At 40.0% G+C, this 20,853-nt stretch overlaps 1 long non-coding RNA gene across 1 annotated transcript in view; it reads right to left on the bottom strand.

Annotated features, from left to right (window-relative positions):
* The window catches only part of LOC125394528 (uncharacterized), a 36,435-nt gene extending 16,256 nt beyond the window's left edge, over positions 1-20,179 (bottom strand). The window contains exons 1-2 of the long non-coding RNA XR_007230249.3: positions 19,469-20,179; positions 17,619-18,096 (exon numbers count right to left, since the gene is read on the bottom strand). This is a non-coding gene — a long non-coding RNA (uncharacterized LOC125394528). The remainder of the gene's footprint in view (positions 1-17,618; positions 18,097-19,468) is intronic.
* Positions 20,180-20,853: the final 674 nt, after the last annotated feature.

Here is a 20,853-nt window from a genome sequence, read left to right as displayed (position 1 = left end):
TGTTATTTTTAATTCCTTGATTTATATCTTGATGCCCAAGGAGGTAGAAATATTTACCTTATTAACAAATATTTACCTTTTTAATAAAAAGTTTAGTGCTCTCCACTGCTCTGATCCATGTCTTTACAGCTCTCAAAGTAGACTTCAGCTCACAGTCAGAATTATTCTGCTGGTCTTTCAGAGTGCAAGGCAACAGATTTAACACTTTACTTTCCTTAAAGACTGAAGATGTGAGTTCTAGCACTACCACTCAAAGGTGGGTAAGTAAATTGTCTAACACAGAAAGAGAAAGAGATGGGATTCCTATGATTTAAAAATAAAAGACAATAAAACTTCAAAATTATTAAAGTAAACCAATTCAAACTAACCAAATAAATTTATTCACATTTTTTTAATTATAGGATATTATATTTTCACATTTGGCTGAAGGATTAAATTTTCTACTCTTCTGATGTTATAATGCAATATGATTAAATCAATAAAAAGAGACTGGGTAAAATTAAAGATAACTACAATAAAAACTTAGAAAATACAAAATAAAGCAAAAACACAAAATAAGGCATCATATAAACTTAGAGCAATAACTAAATCACCACCACCATTGTACAGAGCTATAGTAGCGCATAGAAAAATAACATAATAAACTCAGATCTAGCCTCAATTAGATACAATACATAAACACAGGTGGTTTGAAAACACTGTAAAAAGTCTTTGACTTTTTAAGACTGGAGTGCTTATGAATTTCTGTACTTTAGTGGATTGAGGAAAAACAAGTTGAGAGTTAAAAATGACTTTATTATTTCTTTCTATTAGATAAATTAGTTAGGAGCTCCTGACACACAATAAACTGTAAGCCAAGAACTTGAAGCCTTGACTCTCTGAGGATGAGACACAAGTCTTGCTTCTCTTAGGATTTCCTAGTGAGTTCTTCTCCATGGACCAGGGTAGATGTAAAAAGGTCAGACAGAGGGAAACAAAAATATACACTGATGTTCTGTACTGAAGGAAAGATAGAGGAGAGAGGGGGAAAGGATGAAAAGAACAGAAGCATAGAGAAAGGCACAGAGAGGAAAGAAGGATATGGGGAGAGATTAGAAACAACAGATAAAAAGAAGTTTTCTGAAAGATGAGAGACCAAGAGTCTGGAGGACATACTATCCCCAGATTCCTTCTCAGATCTCTGCACACCTCTTTGCTTTTTTATCAAGAGGATTCTTGACACTCCTAGCAACCTTAACTAGAAAAACAACAGTACACAGATAAGGTATAGCCATGGAGAGAAAGAAATGGGAGCCTTAAGCCAAACAACAAGGAGAAGCTAGCCTATAAATGTCAAAGAGCAATCAAGATTATCCAGTCTGCTCAGGAGTTTTAATGATGTCTCAAGAGACTGTGTCACCACACCACATACACATGGATTACCATTGTCTGCAAAACAGGTATTAATAAACCACAGGTACCCCAAAAAGCCAACTACAGTAGCATCTTTTACAATCAAATGTAATGTAAGAAGTGGGCTTGTGGGGGTTTCTGTCCTGCCCAGTTACCACAGCCGGTAAGGTCCAAAAGAAAATCACACAGAGTCTACATTAGATATAAACTGATTGGCCCATTAGCTCAGGGTTCATATTAGCTCTTATAACTTATACCAGCCCATTATTCCAGTATATGTTAGCCAGATGGCTCAGTACCTTTTTCAACAGGGGTAGGTCACATCTTGCTTCTTCCATGATCTGGGCAGAACTGGGGAGGGAGCTTCCTTCTTTCCAGCGTTTTACTGTTCTCATCGCCCCACCTCTACTTCCTGTCTGTTTGACCTGCCTATACTTCCTGCTTGGCCAATCAACATTTATTTAAAATATGATTGACAGAACACAGATAATTCTCCTGCACCAATCAAAGATTCTGTGCTCTTTCCCAGAATACAGGGAAGAAGTGTTCACAGAGGACACAATGCGCCACTCAGATGTCACACCTGTGATCTGCTATATATAACCTTTGTTGACCTTGTAGAGTGGGTTCCTCCTCCACCACAAAGCCTCTAACTGTAGCTTCCTTCTATAAGGATCTCACTCTCCCAGATTTCTCATTTGCATAGATGCCTCCTCTTCTTGAAGAACTAGGATATTTAATCCTTTCTTAAATAGAAAATGCTAACAGCGTCTGATGCGTGTTAATAGCAGTAATAGTTAATTGATGCATCAGGCATTCAGAGGAATTCAGCTATTGTGAAAATTGTAATGAACTCTAATAAGGAGGACATTTATAAACCACTTCATTGTTGAAAAGCCACTTTCACAAATATTACCATATTTTATCATAAGGTCTGTGAAGACAGTTTTATTCCCAGTGTTAAGTGGAAAGAAGTGTTGATGGAGCGCGTTAATAAAAGAAACTATATTAACTAGTAAGAAATTTAGAGAGTAAATTCGCTTTTGCTTCTGCAGGCCTTGGTTTTTCTATGGGTTAAATAGAAATCTTAATGTGGGGCTCGTAAACGTGGCTTTGCCTCTTGAAGAAGAAGCCAAATGGAAAGCTATAAACATTGTCATATCCATAGAAAGGAAGAAGAAGGGTTGGTCAAGCTCCCAGAGTGGAGAAATGTCCCAACCTTTACGAGTCGATCATTGGCTCTTTGGGTAATTCTATAAATGCCAAAGGAAAGAAATGAGGTCTTTTAGATTTAGTTGTTGATAAAGGAGCCACGAAGAAGGAGAAAAAAAATGGTTTCAAAGAAAATAAAAAATAGAAATAATTTGAGAACCAAGGAGCTTAGTTTACAATTACGTAGAATATTTTTCTTTGATAAGCAAAGACACATTTTTTTTCAAGACTACGACCCTCCTCCAAAAAAAAACCTACCATATAGTTGGCCACCAAATGGCCTCCTTCAGATCCAAAGATTAAATATTGCACTTACTTTCTGATGTAATCACAATGCAACAAAATCCAGACCAGAAAGAAAGTAGCATCTTTAAATATTCCAAGTTTCATGTACTTAAAAGTATTGGAACTCATGGGCATGTTTTGTTATTATTGTCAAAGAGAAAGACAGGAGAGAAAAAACCACTAACTGTTAGTAGTTAAATAGTAATGAACATGGTGAGATGAGTCTTTGAGAGAGAAGAGACAGGAATACAGTAGAGAAACCTTAGAAAGGGAGAATCAGGAAAATGAGGATAAGGGGATTTTGTGAACTGAAGTGGAGAGCTGGCCTGCTCATGTGGCTGCATAGCAGTTGAGAAATTTTCTTCTTGTTTGGAAAAAGCTCCATAGGTTTTCTGTCCCTTCAGCACCATACACTTTTGAATGTGTGGATAAAGGAAACTTAAACAAGACTAAGAGATGGGTTAACGGTCTCTATTGATAGACTATCTTGCCATGTAGAGTCTTTCATTCTCTAAAGCCCCATAACTCCATCCAGCCAAAGATGACAGGAAAACAGAGACTCTTTATGGCACCATGCCTCATAGAAAAAAAAAAAAACAACATGTCTTTCAATTTGAAGGAAAAGGTAAAAGATATCTGTTCCTCTTTCTCATTCAGTTTATCATGGCTCAGTTCCAGCCTTGTGTCATTAGCCTGGAGATTTAAGGATCATTTTCTAGGACCACTAATGACCAATAGAGGTTCATAGATAATAATAGGGCAGGTGGTGTCAGCTCAGACTACAGTGAAGCCCGCATTGACAACTTCTACCACCAACACACAATTCCCAGTCATCTTATCCATTCTCCAATCTTCTGCTGTTGTTGTTTCGTTTTGTTTTGTTTTGTTTTTCTAGACAGAATTTCTTTGTGAAACATCCCTGGTGGTACTCTGTAGACCAGACTGGCTTCCAACTTTCAGAGATCTGCCTGCTTCTGCCCCCTGAGAGCTGGGATTAAAGGAGTATGCCACCACCACCCAGCCCATTCTCCACTCTTAAACAGCACCAAACCCTGGGGATGGGTTGAAGGTGAGAAATAAGATGGAGGAAAAATAGGTTGTACAAGAAGAAAACTAAGTCTAGAAGCAGATCTGTTAATATTCTTACACAGGTGAGAACCTCCATCCATGACTCAGAACCAAGACACTGCTACAAACACATGACAAAAGTATTGGATGGTAAAATTATAAGTTAATATAAAATGTAATAGGCGATTTGAAGCACTCTACTGAGAAAAATCTAAGGGACAAAAGAGCAAATAAACTAGAAGAACACAGAAAGACATGTTCTGAAGGTACAAGATCCATCTCCCATTAAATGTTAGTTTAAATACACTTTTAAAATGCTATGAAAATCCATGAATACCCAAAGCAAACTTGAGACCAGAAGCAAAATCACTGTGTATCTTGTCAGTAAAGTTCAATGGTAGAGGAAATAAAGCATAAAGAAGTCCTTAATTCATATGGACTTGAATAGCTAACTGTCAAAACAACTAATTTAATTAGGAAATGATATCTCTGCCTATATAAAATTCCCAGTAATATCAATGTAATCAATACCAATGAAAATTGGAAAGTTGTGGTAGTTCAATCATGGGAAATTGCTACCATTCAACTTTTTTTAAAATCTAAATCAGTATGTTTCATACAGCTCATACACTAGCAGATTCATATTTATATACAAAAAGAGAATAGTTGCAAATATGTGGATTAAAACACCCATACAAGATCTATGCAAGATCAAGTCAGTTAATAATTCTAGCATAGAATGAGGAGGTACACCCAAGGCTACAGCCCTATCTGAGGAGCTATTGGCTTTTGATAGAAGCTAGGAGAGAAAGAGGCATTTTTCTTTGGCTTGTGGTCACTGTTTGGCCCACCATGTTGAAGTAGATGACCCAGTCCCTTACGTGTGTGACCAGCACTAATTGGACTCCATGAATTAAAAATAAATAATTTTAAGAGGAGGACACAAGATTAGGGTATATATGTGATGACAAGAATTGCGGTAGATTGTGGAGTAGATATGATCAAGATATGTTGTATACATGCTTGAAATTTTCAAAGAAAAATTGTATGTGTGTGTGTGTGTGTGTATGATATGAATGTCCTTCTGTATGTGTGTTGCTTTTATTAGCTAATGAATAAAGTTATTTCAGCCAATGGCTTAGCAGAGTAAAGCCAGGTAGGAAATCCAAACAGAGATCTAGAGAGAAAGTAGGCAGAGTCAAAGAGATGCCATGTAGTTGCTGAAGGAGAAAAACCGGCTGAAGGATGCCGGAACCTTTCTGGAAAGCCACAGCCTCGTGGAAATGCACAAATGAATAAAAATGGATTAATTTAAGAAAATAAGAAGTAGGTAGGAATACAACTAAGGTACTAGACAAACAGTGTTGCAATTAATATAGTTTTGGGGGATTGTTCAGGTCTGGGAAGCCGGGAATGAAAAAGCACCCTCCTACTGTGTGTGTGTGTGTGTGTGTGTGTGTGTGTGTGTGTGTGTGTGTGTGTTCTGAACATACAATGAATTGTGAACTGTGAAAAGAAGAACTCAGGACCCTATCATGGGTATCCATGATACTGATGGAAGTCTTGTATAAAATTCTAACAGATAGTAAAATGACCATGACAGATCTCAACATGATGGTGTTAAAAACCTAAGTAATAATAATAAAGAAGAAGGAAAATGAAGTAAGAGATAGAAATGCTGTCTTGGATGACAGAAAAATGGGCAAAGATAGATAGGTACAGCTACAGAAAGTATACATTTAGCTAAAGATGGCTTCAACGAACAGCAGCAGCAAAACTCTGAAAGCATGAGACTTTGAGAACAGAATAAAAGTTTGAGCACCCGTAACAACACATCAGGATATTTCCGAAGCATGTGACGAGGGCAGTGGCACTTCCATCACTGAAACAGTGATAACTGGGAAAGTGAGGTGAAAGCCACCACGTCTACCCAGCCCAGCACCACTGTGGCATGGTCATCATTGGTCAGACACACACTAAGATTTTTAAAAAAAAAAAAAATGCACTTAATGGAATCTGGTAGGAGGGTGGGGGACCCTAACTGATTTTTTTTCTCTTACTGGAAATTGTTCATTTCATGATCTTTTAAACTCCAAATTTAAAAGAAGAAATTACCTAGGTTTCATGTATTTTTCCAGATAACGGTCATTATTCTTGCCCTCTTCAACAGACACTTAGGACAGTGAGAATTAAGCCCGTAAATTATATATATTAGACTTGACCATGACATGATACACCTTCTGTTCATAATTTAGGTGATCTTATATAATGCAACAGACAGTAATGTTATCATTATTTACTGAACCTGGGAGGCAGCCGTACTCATCAATCTAAATGACCCTGCATTATTTTTAAAAGTGAAGTGCAGTGAGCTATTCCAGGTTAATGCACGCTAAGTGGGACAGGGGGATTAAATAGGGAGATAGAAATAGAGATTTCTCGCCATCAACAACGATGATCTCCTGGGCCCTCTCTTCCCCAGCCCTGCCTGAACCGCTCTCCCTCTGCTTGAGCAGATCCATTAAGCTAACTTTCTCAAATGTCAGCGTACAGTTCATTTTCCACAAGTAAAATTACTGAAGATTCTAATTGCGCTCGAAAATGCTTGCACACCATGTTTGTAATCTCTTGGATAAAGGTGCAACAGTTGTGCTTGCATTCATCTGAACTGAAACTTCTTTTTCTCCATGTTAATAGGTTTAAATATTTAATTTGATTAAATTCTTACCCTGGTGATATAAATAGGTTTGTTTGTTTGTGCTAGCCTAGCAATAACTGCCAGGGGAAGCCCAAATACTCAACTGCATTCTACAACGAGAAACTGTGAATCCTAACAAATAATTAAGGCGAGTGTCTTTCGTCATCACAAAGCTGCATCTCATTTTGCAGCTTGAGACCCACACAGGAAAAGGTGGCAGCTCTCAGCTATTTTATTTTAACAACTAGGTTATCTTGATTGAAATCCCACAGTGGCTGAACACCTCCCCCCACCCCAAATGCCCACTTACATTCACAACTACCCTCCCACCATGTTCAAAACCATGGTTGTTCTGTAATTGATGAAATCAAATGACTTATCAATTTAAATTACATGTATCTTTTGCTGTCCTTAACCAGCTAGTCCCTCGCTTGCTCTCTTCTCTGTAAGTGAACATTGATATTTAGCAGTATCCTGAATTCCCTGAAAACCTACTGCCAGCACATTGAGTAACTCATAAAAGGATGTATGATTTCTTATTATTTGGGACTTTTCCTGTGCCATTTCTCTTTACATATGCAGATAAGCTTTTTCTGTATTCGAGAAAAATAATTAGGTTGTAGATCTACACTTTTGAACATGACACGATTGTTTTCTATGTACTTTCAGAGCCTGGGGAAAGACACAGAGGACAGGAACCCCAGGACTGGAAAGAAATTCAATATACCTTTTTAAAAAGCCTTTCAATTGAGCTCTCAGAATATATATGTATGTAAATAAACCGAGGCTCTGCTAATTGCCAGTATACTTAATCTCTCTGAACTCTAGTTTCTTGGCCCATAAAATAGAGATAAAAACACTCCCTTTATGGGACTGTAGTGAAATTCAAAGGAAAAAAAGTGGGTAAAGAAGTAAGTTGCTTGTTCTAAAACCCTGTGCAAATGAAATTAGGGTTTGTGTCTGTCCAAGAGGACACTTTGCGTTTGGAGCAAATATGAGGACTACAAGGTACATTCTCATCCCATAATAAACAATATCCATTAAGAAAACAGGCAATAATTAGAAATGAGATGAGTCTACATAAACCTAAGTTTCATGGGCCAGGTTATGTGTGCAGTTAACAAGTCTAAGAAGGGAGTTTGGCACCGGCTGGAAATTGTGAGTGTCTTCTTTCCGAAGAGAGCAAGCTAACTAAACTCTGCTTGAACAAAGAGGCGAAGATATCTAACAGCTGCTTACGACTTTCTGTTGCTTAAAATATCTGAAGAGTATGAGGTTTAGGCAGCTCTGAGTCATCTTCCCCTTAACTTGCTAATTTCTTCAGGCCCCAACTCTAGCCATGATGACAACAGCATTCCTGACCTCTGAGCTGCTCAAAATGCTAAGACGGGACCGGAGGTGAAGGGACACCTCATCCACATCCCTGTGCCATCAACACTGACACGGTGGGCTTGTTTTTGCTACCGTGTTTGCTCTCAGTGAGAGAAGTCTGGACAGCTGAAGAAGAGGAACTGGAGGGAACTATGAAAATCTCCTACGTGGCCTCATCACAGCACTCAGAGCTCACAGCTGAGGTAATGATAGGACGGGCTGGAATCCGAGCCCATCCCACGTGACCGTGGATACCAGTTGAGACCAATAGATACAACTCAATTGTTCCAGCTCCAGCAGGGCTGATTTTAAACAAAACTCCCTAAGTGTTCCATATGGGAAATTTAACAAGGAAGAACAATGACAGCTTGGCAAAGCAGAGAGGCGGTATCTCACACAGCATTGTGATTCTCTCAACAAACCCAGATGCAGTGATACCAGTCAGGAACATTGACTCCACAGGTGACAGGAACAACCAGGATCAGTAATTTGCATATGAAACAGCTCGTCTAAGTTAGCATTTGCTGTTGTTGTAAGGAGACACCATGACCACAGCAACTCTTATAAAGAAAACATTTAACAGTTTCAGAGGTTCAGGTCATTTAATCACGAAGCAGAGCATGGGAACATGGTAGAATGCAGGCAGACATGGTGCTGGAGCTGACAGTCTACATCTTACAGGCAACAGGAAATTGACTGACTGTCACACTGAGGGAAACTTGAGCAAGAGAAACCTCAAAGCCCGCCCCCACAGTGGCACACTTCCTCCAACAAGGCCACAGCCACTCCAGCAAAGCCACACCTCCTAAGCGTGCCACTCTCTTTGGGGGCCATTTTCTTTCAAACCACCACAGCGCTACAGATTGAAAATATAAACTAGCAACGTCTTGACCCCAAAGACTATGCTCTTTACAGTTCAGTTTTCACCGAGTAAAATATGAAAAAACACATTCATTCATGCATTCACATACATGCTTGCACATTTTTCCAAAGAGTACAAGGTTCACCACGTAAAATGTCTGTACTATCCTAGCTGATGAACAGAGGAAAAGAGAAATAGAGGGTGAGGGTTTGTTCTGAGGAACTCCATAGACATGCTCTACTGTCTACATTCTGAGCATCCCCAGTGTCTATCTGAGAGTCCTGGCCAGAGCTCTGCATAGAGACACTAAGGGGCACTCTGTCTACAGAGATTAAAGCCATAACAACAGCTAGGTATTCTGATTCTGATCATCCTCTCTTATCTATAATTCTAAAGAATGAAATGGTTTAAAAAAATCTTCAAAACCCTTTGTTGCTCTTCTTTTTCAACAATTGCTTCCATTGATGTCAGCTTTCAGTCATGTGTGCTTTGAATTAGCACATTTATTGGGAGTCTTCACTGATCACTATCCTGTAGTAGACACTGTTGAGTAAATTGATTCAGGGAACCCCCAGTATTAGAGTTGACCTTAACTCCCCCAGATTCAGCTTCAACCTTTGCAGAGCAAATTGGGACTGTTCTGTGCTTGCCTGAAGCAGACACAGTTGTGATTAAATTCAAGAAATAACTTGAGTTACTCTCGGCAGTGTTTCTCAGCCTGGGTCATGACCTCTTTGGGGCTCAAACGACTCTTTCATATGTGTCACCTAAGACCATCGGAAAACACAGATATTTGTGATTCATAACAATAGCAAAATTACAATTCTGAAGTAGCAACAAAAATAATTTTATGGTTGGGTCACCACAACATGAGAAACTGTATCAAAGAGTCACAGCATTGGGAAGGTTGAGAACTGCTGTTCTAGCTAGGGTCATGTGAACTTTTCAATTTTTTTTGTTGTAGTACAAAATGTGAGTATCCTATTTTAATTTGGCAAGTGCCATTTTTAGTTCACACATAAACGGTCTATGAATCTCATTAATCATCATAATTAATCCCATTTTCTTTGTAAATGTTACCTTAAAACAAAAGACTTAAAACCTGTTGATTATAAACTACTGCATGAAAATAATTTCCTGATATAGCAGAGATATCGGTAATATAAGAAATGATCTAGTCAAGGTGTCAAAAACTTGAGGTATGCCACTGAGAGTCATCGAACATCTTGAGTCACCCAAGAATGGGCAAGATGAACCGCAAGAGAGAGCACTATTATGCAAGGACAGGGCTGTGAATGGAAGGAGAAAAGACTGGGGTATAAGAGCTCAACAATAAAAACTTCTAGGCTGTGGTGGGTCTTCTAGTCTAGGACCTCAGGATGCTGCTCTTCTTTCCCTGAAGTGTCTCAGCCTGCTCCAGTTGCCCTTTCTGCCTGTGAACGCAGATGGTTCTAATTTTCAACACCAGAAGAGAACCTTGAACTTCATGGAGTCAGTAGGAAATAATGCAATGTCAAGGTTTCTGTCACCCAGTATCTTGAGAGATGTCAGCTGAGACGATTACTCTTTAAGTGTTTTTTTGCTAAGGGAACACTGTTGTCATAGTCTATACAATCGTTTATGGTGGTCTGTGTTCTTCCCTATGGGAGAAATGCACATTCCCACTCCATGGATGACCGCTCTGGCCTGGTGACTGGATTGCTTCAGCTGTGAAATGTCTACAGACATGATGAGGGTGGGATACAATGGTTCTAAGAGCAAGTACATGTTGGTCATGTGCTTTTCCCCAGTCTCTGTGACTATGTGCAAGAAAGATCCTCTTCACCTGGGCTCCCAAGTGACTATAGCCAGCAGAACCTTTCTTCAACTTGTGATGAGCTCAATGCATGAATAAAAAAGAAACGTAGTTTTAAGTCAGGGGTTGGCGGGGAAACTAGTGGTGTGTTACCACAGCACAAACTAGCCAAGGGAGTTGACAGAGCAGTCTGTGCTGTGTGCTAACATAAATGACAAGGTGGTCTTCCCTGTACCCATAACAGTGGAGCTGCTAATGCGAGAAACACTTGTGAAGATCAACCACACTGAGCAACCGGTCTAACATAAATATCCTGCTCTCCACACTGCCCTTGTTGAAATTCGTGGCACCGTCTTAACTTAAATGTCCACAGTAGATCTATTTCTACCTGAACATTGTGTTAGGAACTAAAATAATTCTCTTGGGCACAAGATTCTTCAGCCATTGAAACACTAATGAGTCAAGAACTTAGTACTTCCGGGTTAATTTCCAGGAAGTTTGAGACTTCGGTTTTGGGGCAAATATGAGCAAACCTCTTTGAAAGATCCAACCTTATTAATTCCATTTTATGATTCAGTTGTGCTTTTTTTCCTTTTTCATTTCCACAATTTTTGATGAATATTATTTAATTTTATTTTATTCCTTTAAGTAAAAAGTTGGAGGGAGAAGGAGGAAGGATGGGCAGGAAAAAAAGGGGAAGCGACAGAGAGGGGAGGGTGGCTAAGTAACAGGAAGCTGGAGCCGGAGTTCTGTTGATAGAAAGCTATCTAGCATGCACAAAACCCTCAGTTCAGTCCACAGTACCACATAAACTAGGCCTGGTGATTATAATCCCAAAATTCCAGAGTGTGGGCAGAAAACTCAGGAAGGTCAACTTCAAGGTCACCCTCAGTTACAGGTGAGTTCAAGGCCAACAGTCAACTTAGAAAATATAGGACCCTATCTGGGGGTGCAGGGGGGGCAACTGCCATATCACCATAATAGCTCCTAATGGATATCAATGTTTAGTTCTATTGAATTAATTACTAATTTATTCAAAATTCCCTTGAGCCCAAGAGATGAATAGTTCATGACCAATCATACAGAAAGCATTCTTGCTTGAAAACAATTCTACTAATTATATTTGTTTCAATATTTTCTTTTTGTTTCTGGAAAGCCTTTGTAGTTCAAAACACACACGCAAACTCTCTTAGTAATTAATATTTTATCTTGAGCTATGCTTCATGCTGCATAATATAAGTACTATTAAGTCGCGTGCAGAAGAATGGATGATGTATTCCTAGATTTCTGGAAGTTTCCAAAGTGTAGCTGTCCCATTCAATTTGGTCACTAAAACAGCAAACACAAACGGCGTGGAGCAGACCAGGTGTCTGTAGGCCAGCCATGTGTCAACCTAGTGGCTTAGGGAACCCAAAATAGAGTCACGGTGAGGTTGAAAATAGCGCTGACTGGAGTGTTTCGGGGAGGAGGTAACTGTGAGTCGTGCCTTTTCATCATGGTTTCTTCAAAGGTTTCCTTATCATTTTCTTCCTCCCCCTTCTCCATGGAACACCTTTTCTTCCCCCCCTCATAAATCTGGCAATTAAACTGTCGGGCCTGGGAGACTCGGCTCAGCCTCAACTCCTATCCCTAGGAGGGGCTCTCTGAAGTTGGCCCTCAGGACCCCTAAGGCTTTATTCTGGCTTAGGTACAGATCTGGCGTTTGTTAGAGGACGCTTTCCCAGCACCAAGTATGTTGGGGTCACTGGGAAAGAGGAAACTTATGAATAAATTTGAAAGGGGGTCTGAAAATTTAGATGAATGCCAAAGGAGTCCTTTTGTGACTAAAATTAAGTAGTCATCACCATCGAGGACAAATGGTTAGACGCCGGCCCCCAGCAGTCTCCCAAGGTCTCCTCCAGGAGGCAGAGGCATGGATCTGTGCTAAATGGCTTAATTTTCTTAATCAACTATTTCATTGTGAGTTTTTAATTTCATTCCCATGCCGGTCTTTTTTTTTTTTTCTTTTCTCATTTTGCCATAATACAGCTCTAAGTACCGTGTCGAACGTTTGACAGTCTTCTCAGCAGGTGCTGGGCTCCACAGAGCTGGCGAACGGTCTACCTCTTATTAATTGGGCTTGGAAATGTGTTTGTGTGTGAACAGAAGCTAAGATGGGACTGTTGTACCTGTCAACATGAAACTGGGTGAAATAAAATATTTGGAACGTGTTTTAAAATAATTCATTGTGGGCTTGATCGTTAGTGAAGTAAAACGCCGAAATAGTCTTTAGTGATGAAATAAACAATCATGCAATCCAAGTAGCGGTGAAACTAAAGCAGAGGTGAGGTTTGTTCAAGGTTCTTCAGGGTTTGATAACAAGAAGGACGTTTTCTTTGTGGTCAACCGGTTAGGCATTGATGGGGAATTTCTAAAACAGTATCTGAACATGTCTAGAAAGCTGGGAGGCAGTACTTAAAACCTAACAAGTAAGGCAATCTCAGTGCCTCCAGAAGTTTACAATTTGTTTTGTCTTAATTTGAAAGATCTCTTCCCCCTTATTAAGCAAAGCCCTCAATCTGAAATTTCACATTCCAGCTTCAAGCTCTCTGCCCCGCCTTGACCCTCGGAGGAATAGATCTTTCTTTAGGAAAAGCAGAAGTGTCTGTTCCAACTTCCCTTCCGTTTTTCATGTTTCATGTGCTTAAGTTAAATGAACTTTAATGACACACATTCTAACACCCCCACATAGGGTGGAGGATCAAAGGGAGCGAGAAGAGAGCTGTCGCAGCTGAGGGAAAGCTCAGAGAAGCAGAGTCTCCTGTCACTACCGCCATCGCTGTCATCATTAACTGGCCTTGGCTGGGACTTAGGGAGCACTGTGTCCCCCTGAGGGACGGTGCCTCTGAAGAAATAGAAGATTTCCACAGTGCGTTCTGTGTGCTGCAAAGTTGTGGAAGAAGGAAAAGTAATGACAGGATTACTCCGAGATGGCTCCTGCTCAGAATGTAGTCTGTTACCTATCTGAACTGTATTTGCTTGGTTGCTTGGTTGTCTAAGCTTGTCTTGCTTCATAACCCAGGCTGGCCTCAAATTCACAATTCTTCTGACATTGTTTTTTAAGTCCTGGGGAGACAACTGTAGACTGGTAAGCCCAAAAGTTAGCTAAACTTTCTTGTTAACATTCATTTTACATACATACACCACGTGTGTGTGTGTGTGTGTGTGTGTGTGTGTGTGTGTGTGTGTGTGTGTGGCACGTGTACAGGGTAACTCATCTATCCAGCCTCATATAGAGGCCAAAGGATGACACTCAGGTACCTTGAATTATTTCTCCACCTTCCTTTACCAAGTAGGATCTCTCGCTGGATCCAGAGCTTGTTCTCTGAGACTGGCTGTCCACTGAGGCCCTAGATCTGTCTCTCTCTGTCCCCTAGCAATTAAAGGTGTGCACTGTCCTTCCTTGCCTTTCACAGGGTCCTGGAGCTCCCAGATCAGGCCCTCATGTTTGTGCAGCCAGCACTATATCCGCTTAACCATATTTCCTGCACAACACATTTTACAAGCAAAAGCCACACCAGACAGCCTTGTTCAGTTTATTTGTGTACACATGTCATTGGATATGTTCAGCTGTTGCATCATTCTTAAATCTGCATGCCATTTGCCTGAATGGATGGAAAAGAATTTAAACTCAATTTCTATGAACAATTTTTATTACATATCTGACACATTAATATTTCAGTCACTGAAGATGTTTATTTCTGTAGCACATATTTCTAAAACCAGAACTGTTGGCTTAGGGGTTTCAAGGGATACTACACATTTTTAAGTCCTCATCAAAATAAAAATTGTAAAAATTTACAGTCCTAACATAACTGAGAAAGAAATAGCTCCAGATAGTTTTATACTTTGACAATTTGAAAGAAAATATAATTTCATTATTATTTAAATTCCCATCTTTAGAAAGTTGAGGTTAACTGTATGTTTACTTGAAACTTTTGCAATAGTAAGCCATCCCTCCAAGGAATACAGCACAGCTCTATATTTATGAATGCCTCCTTTATGTCTTTCAGGAAGATTATAGTACTTTCCTGACAGATGTTATACAAGTTCTGTTATTGAATTTCTAAGTATAATATGCTTTTGCTGCTGATGAATTGAAACTTTTAGCACATTTTCAAATGATTCTACTAATGTAAATGAATTCTTCTCAGGTTTCCTTTGTTGTATAGCTAGCACCTTGCCTGGATCTTGGGGGTTTTTTTGTTGTTGTTGTTGTTGCTGTTTTTATATAAAGTTTTAGTTCGTTAGCGCTGCCATCTTGCTCATAGGGAGACTATAGTAATATTGCATACCAAAAGTTTGGTCTTTTATTGTCCAATAATGCAATAACAATATTCATCATCCCCTTCTAATTTCAGACCACAGGGAGAAAGCCTTCAGCTTTGCTTTCATCAATTGCTTTGGTCTTCAACCACTTTGCGAGTCTAATTATAGACCTTCTTTTTCCTCGCTCCAAGTGTGCGGGCTACATAAGCAAGCAAATTCTTCACATGTTTTTAAGTTGATCAAACACATACAAAACCAGGACAGTTTCAACTGATAGAACCAAAACTGCCTCAACAGGACTGGCCAAAAGGAAAACTTCCAAGTGGGTGAAGGGTGTCGACTTAATGCAACAAGCATTTGTTGATCTCTCTCTCTCATTAGGGGTTCCAGTTACTCAACAGAAGGATTAGCTTTCCAGTGCAATTAAAAACAGACACTCTGCAAGGAACCGGCTTGTACACTTTCCTCAAATTACCCTCAGTCCATCCAGAAAAAGAGGCAGATAAAGTAAACACAACAACAGAAAAGTGATATTAAATGTGCGTGTGCTCCGAACAAGAGCGTACCTGGATACTGTTTCATCAACGATGGGATGTTTGGCCGAGAATGGGAGTGAAATCCTGGAGTGAGATTTTAAAGGGCGGTATTAAAAGATGGCAGGGAGGGTCATAAAGACCAACAGCAGCAGCTCTGTTTTGCCTTGTGTACTGGAAGAGTGATGGGCTGTCCCCTGTGCTAGGAACATGGAAAAACAGAAAAGATTTTCATTGCACTGTCTGAAGCGGCTTTGTTTTGCTGATAGCCTTGGCCCAAAATCATAATGTCATGAATCTTGCAAAATAGAGATTCCTCAGAAGCCTCACACAAATTGCATAACTTCAAGTATTTCGTTTCAGAGTGGAAGCCTCATGGTCTCAGCCTTGCCACCGAGCTTACCAACTTAGTCCTTTTGTTCCATCTTTGCTTATTTAAAAGATCTAGAATACTGTGAATGTGCGCTGCTGAGAGCACCGCCCCAGGGCTTTCGTTGTCTGCTATCAATCTCGCAGGCTTCTGGCTGCGTGCATAGTGGAAATTGTTAGCAGTTGCTAGAAATTTAGTGTGAAAAAGCCAGCTTTGGGGAGATTAACCAGAAATACCAATTATGTACTTTATATCCATGCAGACGTCTCTTCGGACTATTTCCTCACCTCCTGTTTATCTCAACTGACTTCCTGGAATATATCTGCCCGTGGACAGCATGGCTCTTTCCTTGTTGCTTCTACCACTTCGTTCTTTTACTTGTCTTGGAGTCCTGGGTCTCCTTGTAATTGTTTCTGTGACTCTTCTTCTCTCCACTATTTCTAAGGCATTTACAACACTAGTCATCAGACAAGTTTATGCACTGAAAAACTACTGTGTTAGGCAGGGTTTTCTAGAGGACTAGAGCCACATACATGTGCCATATGTGTGTGTGTGTGTGTGTGTGAGAGAGAGAGAGAGAGAGAGAGACAGAGAGAGAGAGAGAGAGAGAGAGAGAGAGAGAGAGAGAGGATTTATGACATTGCCCCATATAGCATACCCATGCTGCCTGCACACTAGAGAGGCAGAGACTCAGTAACTGCACAAGCCTCGATGCCTCGGCATTCTATATCAGTGCTGTTGGCCTACAAGGTCCCCGTAGAGCCCCCGTGTTCACAGGCTGGAAAAGATGATGTCACAGAGGAACAGCAGCACTGGGGTTACACACACTTGTTAGGAAAGGGAGAAAGCAGGCAGGCACTACTGACACTGCTTAATCTTTGACCTCTCCTCGGAAGGTATTGCATGCTCCTCAGGGTGGGTCTTCCTCACCACCCAGTCAATCCTGTTTCATTCATCCTCACAGGAACACTCATTACTGAGTCTCTTGGCTTAATCAAAACTAACCATTACTTCTGCCATCACACACACATGCTACATATACCTATATATATATACTACATATATAGCATATTTGACATACACATATACATTTATGTGTGATAAGTATCAAAATGCTATATATGACCTTCTTATCTACCAGGTTCACTCTTGAGAACTGTGCAATTTAGTTGCAAAAAAAAATAAAATTCACAAGCAAACCTCAAATTTTAGGTAAGTTTACAATGTTGTAATGGATTGCATTCATACTGGGGCACGCGGGGTCCTTGTGCAGCATGTTAGATAAACACTACCCTGGTTCTTTAAAAAATGCTTACATATAAACACTGCCCAACTAACTATACTTGTTTGGGTCTCCTTCTTCTTCTTAGATTTAGCTATAGCCTTAAATTGGTGTTGTTTTAATAAGCTTTTTGTAAATAGCTTTCAAATTACTCCTAGATGCAACTACTTTCAGTTTTATTATTGTAGTAATATACTCAAAGTGTATTTGTATCACTTTATTTACAGATGATCCTAAGACAAGCTGTTATTAATCACATAATTACAGTGTAGACAATAGAAATTTCATTCTCAGAACATTCTAAGTAGTGTAAGGCCTCTGGAGAATTCTTATGTATGTACACACACTTGGGTGCACATACGTGGAGAGGCCAAAAGTCGACATTACGTTTCTTTCTCAATTGCCCTTTAAGTTAGTTTTTGAAATAGCGTCTCTCACTCACCTGGGGATCACTAAATACAGAGGAGGCCAGACGGATGGCCAGGGATCCATTTGTCTCTACCTCCTCAGCATTGGGATGAGAGCCATGTGCCGGTATGCCCAACTTCTTATGTAGGTATCGGTGATCAGGTCCTCACCTTTACAACAGCAAGCACTTTGCCAAAGGAACCCTCGCCCCAGTTCCCCTCTGTAGAACTCAGAGAGACATAATGCAGAAGCCATCATGAAATTGTGCCTCTTTCAAGACCTTGCTCATCTTGGTCCAACTGCTTGGCGACTCCCAGTTTACTAAATATGAGCTTGTAAGTGGCAGCCAGACTCCTGGACACAGAATAGTGGGGTCCTCTTTGTAGGTGTGTTGATTTCGTCACACTCCTTCTCTGTGCTTCAGAGTATTCGGGATTGCACAGATGACTTCCAACTCCGTGGCATTGCTTTAAAGACAATGTGTTTCCCTAAGCCAAAATGCCATGCCTATGCTTTAAAACAATTGAAATAATTCAAATTAGTAGTAGGTCAGAAGCAATTTTCCAAATCACAGTTGATATTATGACCACAAATAGCACAAATTTACTTCACCGTGAAAGCTCTTCAATCTTGTGCTAAAAAAGAAAAGCCTTGAACGCTATTTTTGGCTCAGCGCTGACTTCCTGCTCCTAGAAGCTTTCACATTTGTGAATCCCGCAAGCAAGGGGAAAATAAAACTGTTGTATCATTGGGAGCAAATACCTCAGGAATTAATGAATTAATAATTTATCCACAGCATGTTCCTTGTGAGAAAAATCGCCTCCAAAACACACCGCAAGGATCTAAAAGGACTTATGATGCCAGAAGCAGCAGCCCTATTTACTCCGGGAGCTACATGGCATTTTGATCCTATAACTTCTGCCCTAACATGTGGTAGCGTTTAACTAATATTCCCAATAATATTTATAAGTGGATAGAGGATTAGTTTATTTATATAATCCTAGACGTGTATTTTGATGATCTCTTTCTTTTTCATGTTCTGTGAAATGAACTGCATTAGAAGGCTGAGAAAATGCCATGAGGGGGCAGGCATTTCTTTAACATTGAAAGTGGAGTTGATCTAGTTGAACTGATGATGAGAGGCACACCACTGGCATCTGCCTGGGGAGCGCGACTCTGGTTTTCTGACTGGCTAGCCAAATTGTTGTGTAATCCACAGAAAGTTGCCAAAGGGCAGAGAGGAAGCCTGTCCTGCATTTGCCGTTTCTCTTGTTTGTAGCCATTGAAAGGAGGTGACTGCATGGGAAGACAAAGCAGGAACAGGGGCCTAGCTCCCTAGCTAGCCAAGCCCACTGTGCTCAGAGCGTGTGGAAGATGCCAGCATGATTCCCACCAAGCACGCTATACTGATCCTGTGAGACTTTCACCTTATTAGTGATTTAAATGGTTGGTTATAAGGAAGAAAACTGACAGCTGTCTGCTTTCAGGGCTTGCATCGTCTCCTCTAACATATCCCTGAATATGCATTTCCCAACCCCCATGTCCTCTTCCACAATGTACCCTCAACATCCAAGGACTCCCACCCACCAGCTGGCAAGGCACAGAGCCACACAACTGCTCAATGGTATTGATACAACAATCTAAAGAGACAAAAATACTAGGAAGATTGAAGAGGGATCACTTACAATGTAGCATGAGAGGGCCGGCTTGTTGGGGTATCTGTCCCGCCCAGTACCCCACAGCGGGCAAGCCCAAAGAAAATCAATCACACAGAGATCTCTGTAAGTTATAAAGCTGATTGACCCTTCGCTCAGGCTTCTTGTTAACTCTTATAGCTTATAGTAACCCATTATTCTTATCTATGTTAGTCACACAGCTCAGTACCTTTCTCAGTCTGACAGCTTACATGTTGTCTCTTCGGTGGTCTGGGCAGAAGTGGTGGAGGGATCTTCTGCTTCCAGAATACTACCAGTCTCTTTGCTCCACCCCTACTTCCTGTCTGGCTTTCCTGCCTATACTGCCTGCCTGGCCAATCAGCGTTTTATTAAAATATGATTGACAGAATATAGACAATTCTCCCACACCACTTACAATACTTCTAAAAGAAATATAAAATCACATATATTTACTTCCCTTGGGCATCTTTTCAAGGAAATGAACGACATCTATTTGAAAGAACAAACAAAATCCTTCGAACAACATGTTCATTCGAACAACATTGGACACGGGCTTAACTTTAAAGAGCATCCAAACCTTATTGCCAACTTAATGAATGCGCTTACTGCATGGGGATATTTGTTAAGAAGACAATAACGCACCTTACATATCAGGAAGCCTTAGAATTTTAGGATGAAGAGTTTTCTCGTAGGAAAGAGTGGCTGTTAGGCTGAGACTAAGAACAAAGAGCATATGTTAAAGCTTTCCATTTCTCTCCAACAGGAAATTTTCATATTTAAGTCACTAAACATTAAGAAAAATTGAAAAACTCGGGAAGACATTTCAAGGACACTTCTACATCCTGAAAAAGTCTTGGAATGTTTTAACACTCCTCTGTCTGGCAGTTAATTATCCATCCTTAATTTTCATCTGAATCACTTCTTCTTTGCTAGTGAATTTTCTTTATCCTCTTGTTCTGGAATGTATAAGTAAGGCAAACAAACATACAAACCGAAAAAGTCACAATACTGGTTAGCATTAAAACATAATGGATACCACAGGACTGGGTGTCAACGCTTGAAGCATTCATTTTCCCTCCATGAACACATTTTCCTCACACCACCACCATTTGAGACTATGCATTGGGATGTGTGTATATTTTGCATGCTAGGAGAACGTATTATGATTGCATTCATTTTAATCTCCCCAGGGTGTCTACGCACTTGGAATATTAGTGACAGAATTATGTTGTTCTTAAGGAATTCCCCATAAAAAGAATTCTACTGTCATCTAAAACCAAATAATTTTTGTCCCTCCATTACGTAAGAAAATAAGGCCTCTGGGCAACAGAAATAGTTTTCCTGACATCTAGACAGTAAAGCATATTTACTACAGAAGGCATTTTTTCTCCAGTTTTCACGAAATTTTAAGAATGTTAGCTATGTACTTCCTAAACCATAGGGGATTAGGAACGGAAAGGGGGAAAGACAGTCTCGAGTAAGAGAACAGGCACTTCAAGCATGACAAGGATTAAAAGCTGACAGAAAACTACTAAGGGCTAACAAATAAAATAGAGTAATTTGAGATAATATGGAGATTTATCAGAAAGGAAA

Source organism: Myodes glareolus, chromosome 1 (assembly GCF_982192425.1).
Source record: "Myodes glareolus chromosome 1, mMyoGla1.1, whole genome shotgun sequence".
NCBI lineage: Eukaryota > Metazoa > Chordata > Mammalia > Rodentia > Cricetidae > Myodes > Myodes glareolus.
This window is presented reverse-complemented; position numbering and strand designations above follow the sequence as displayed.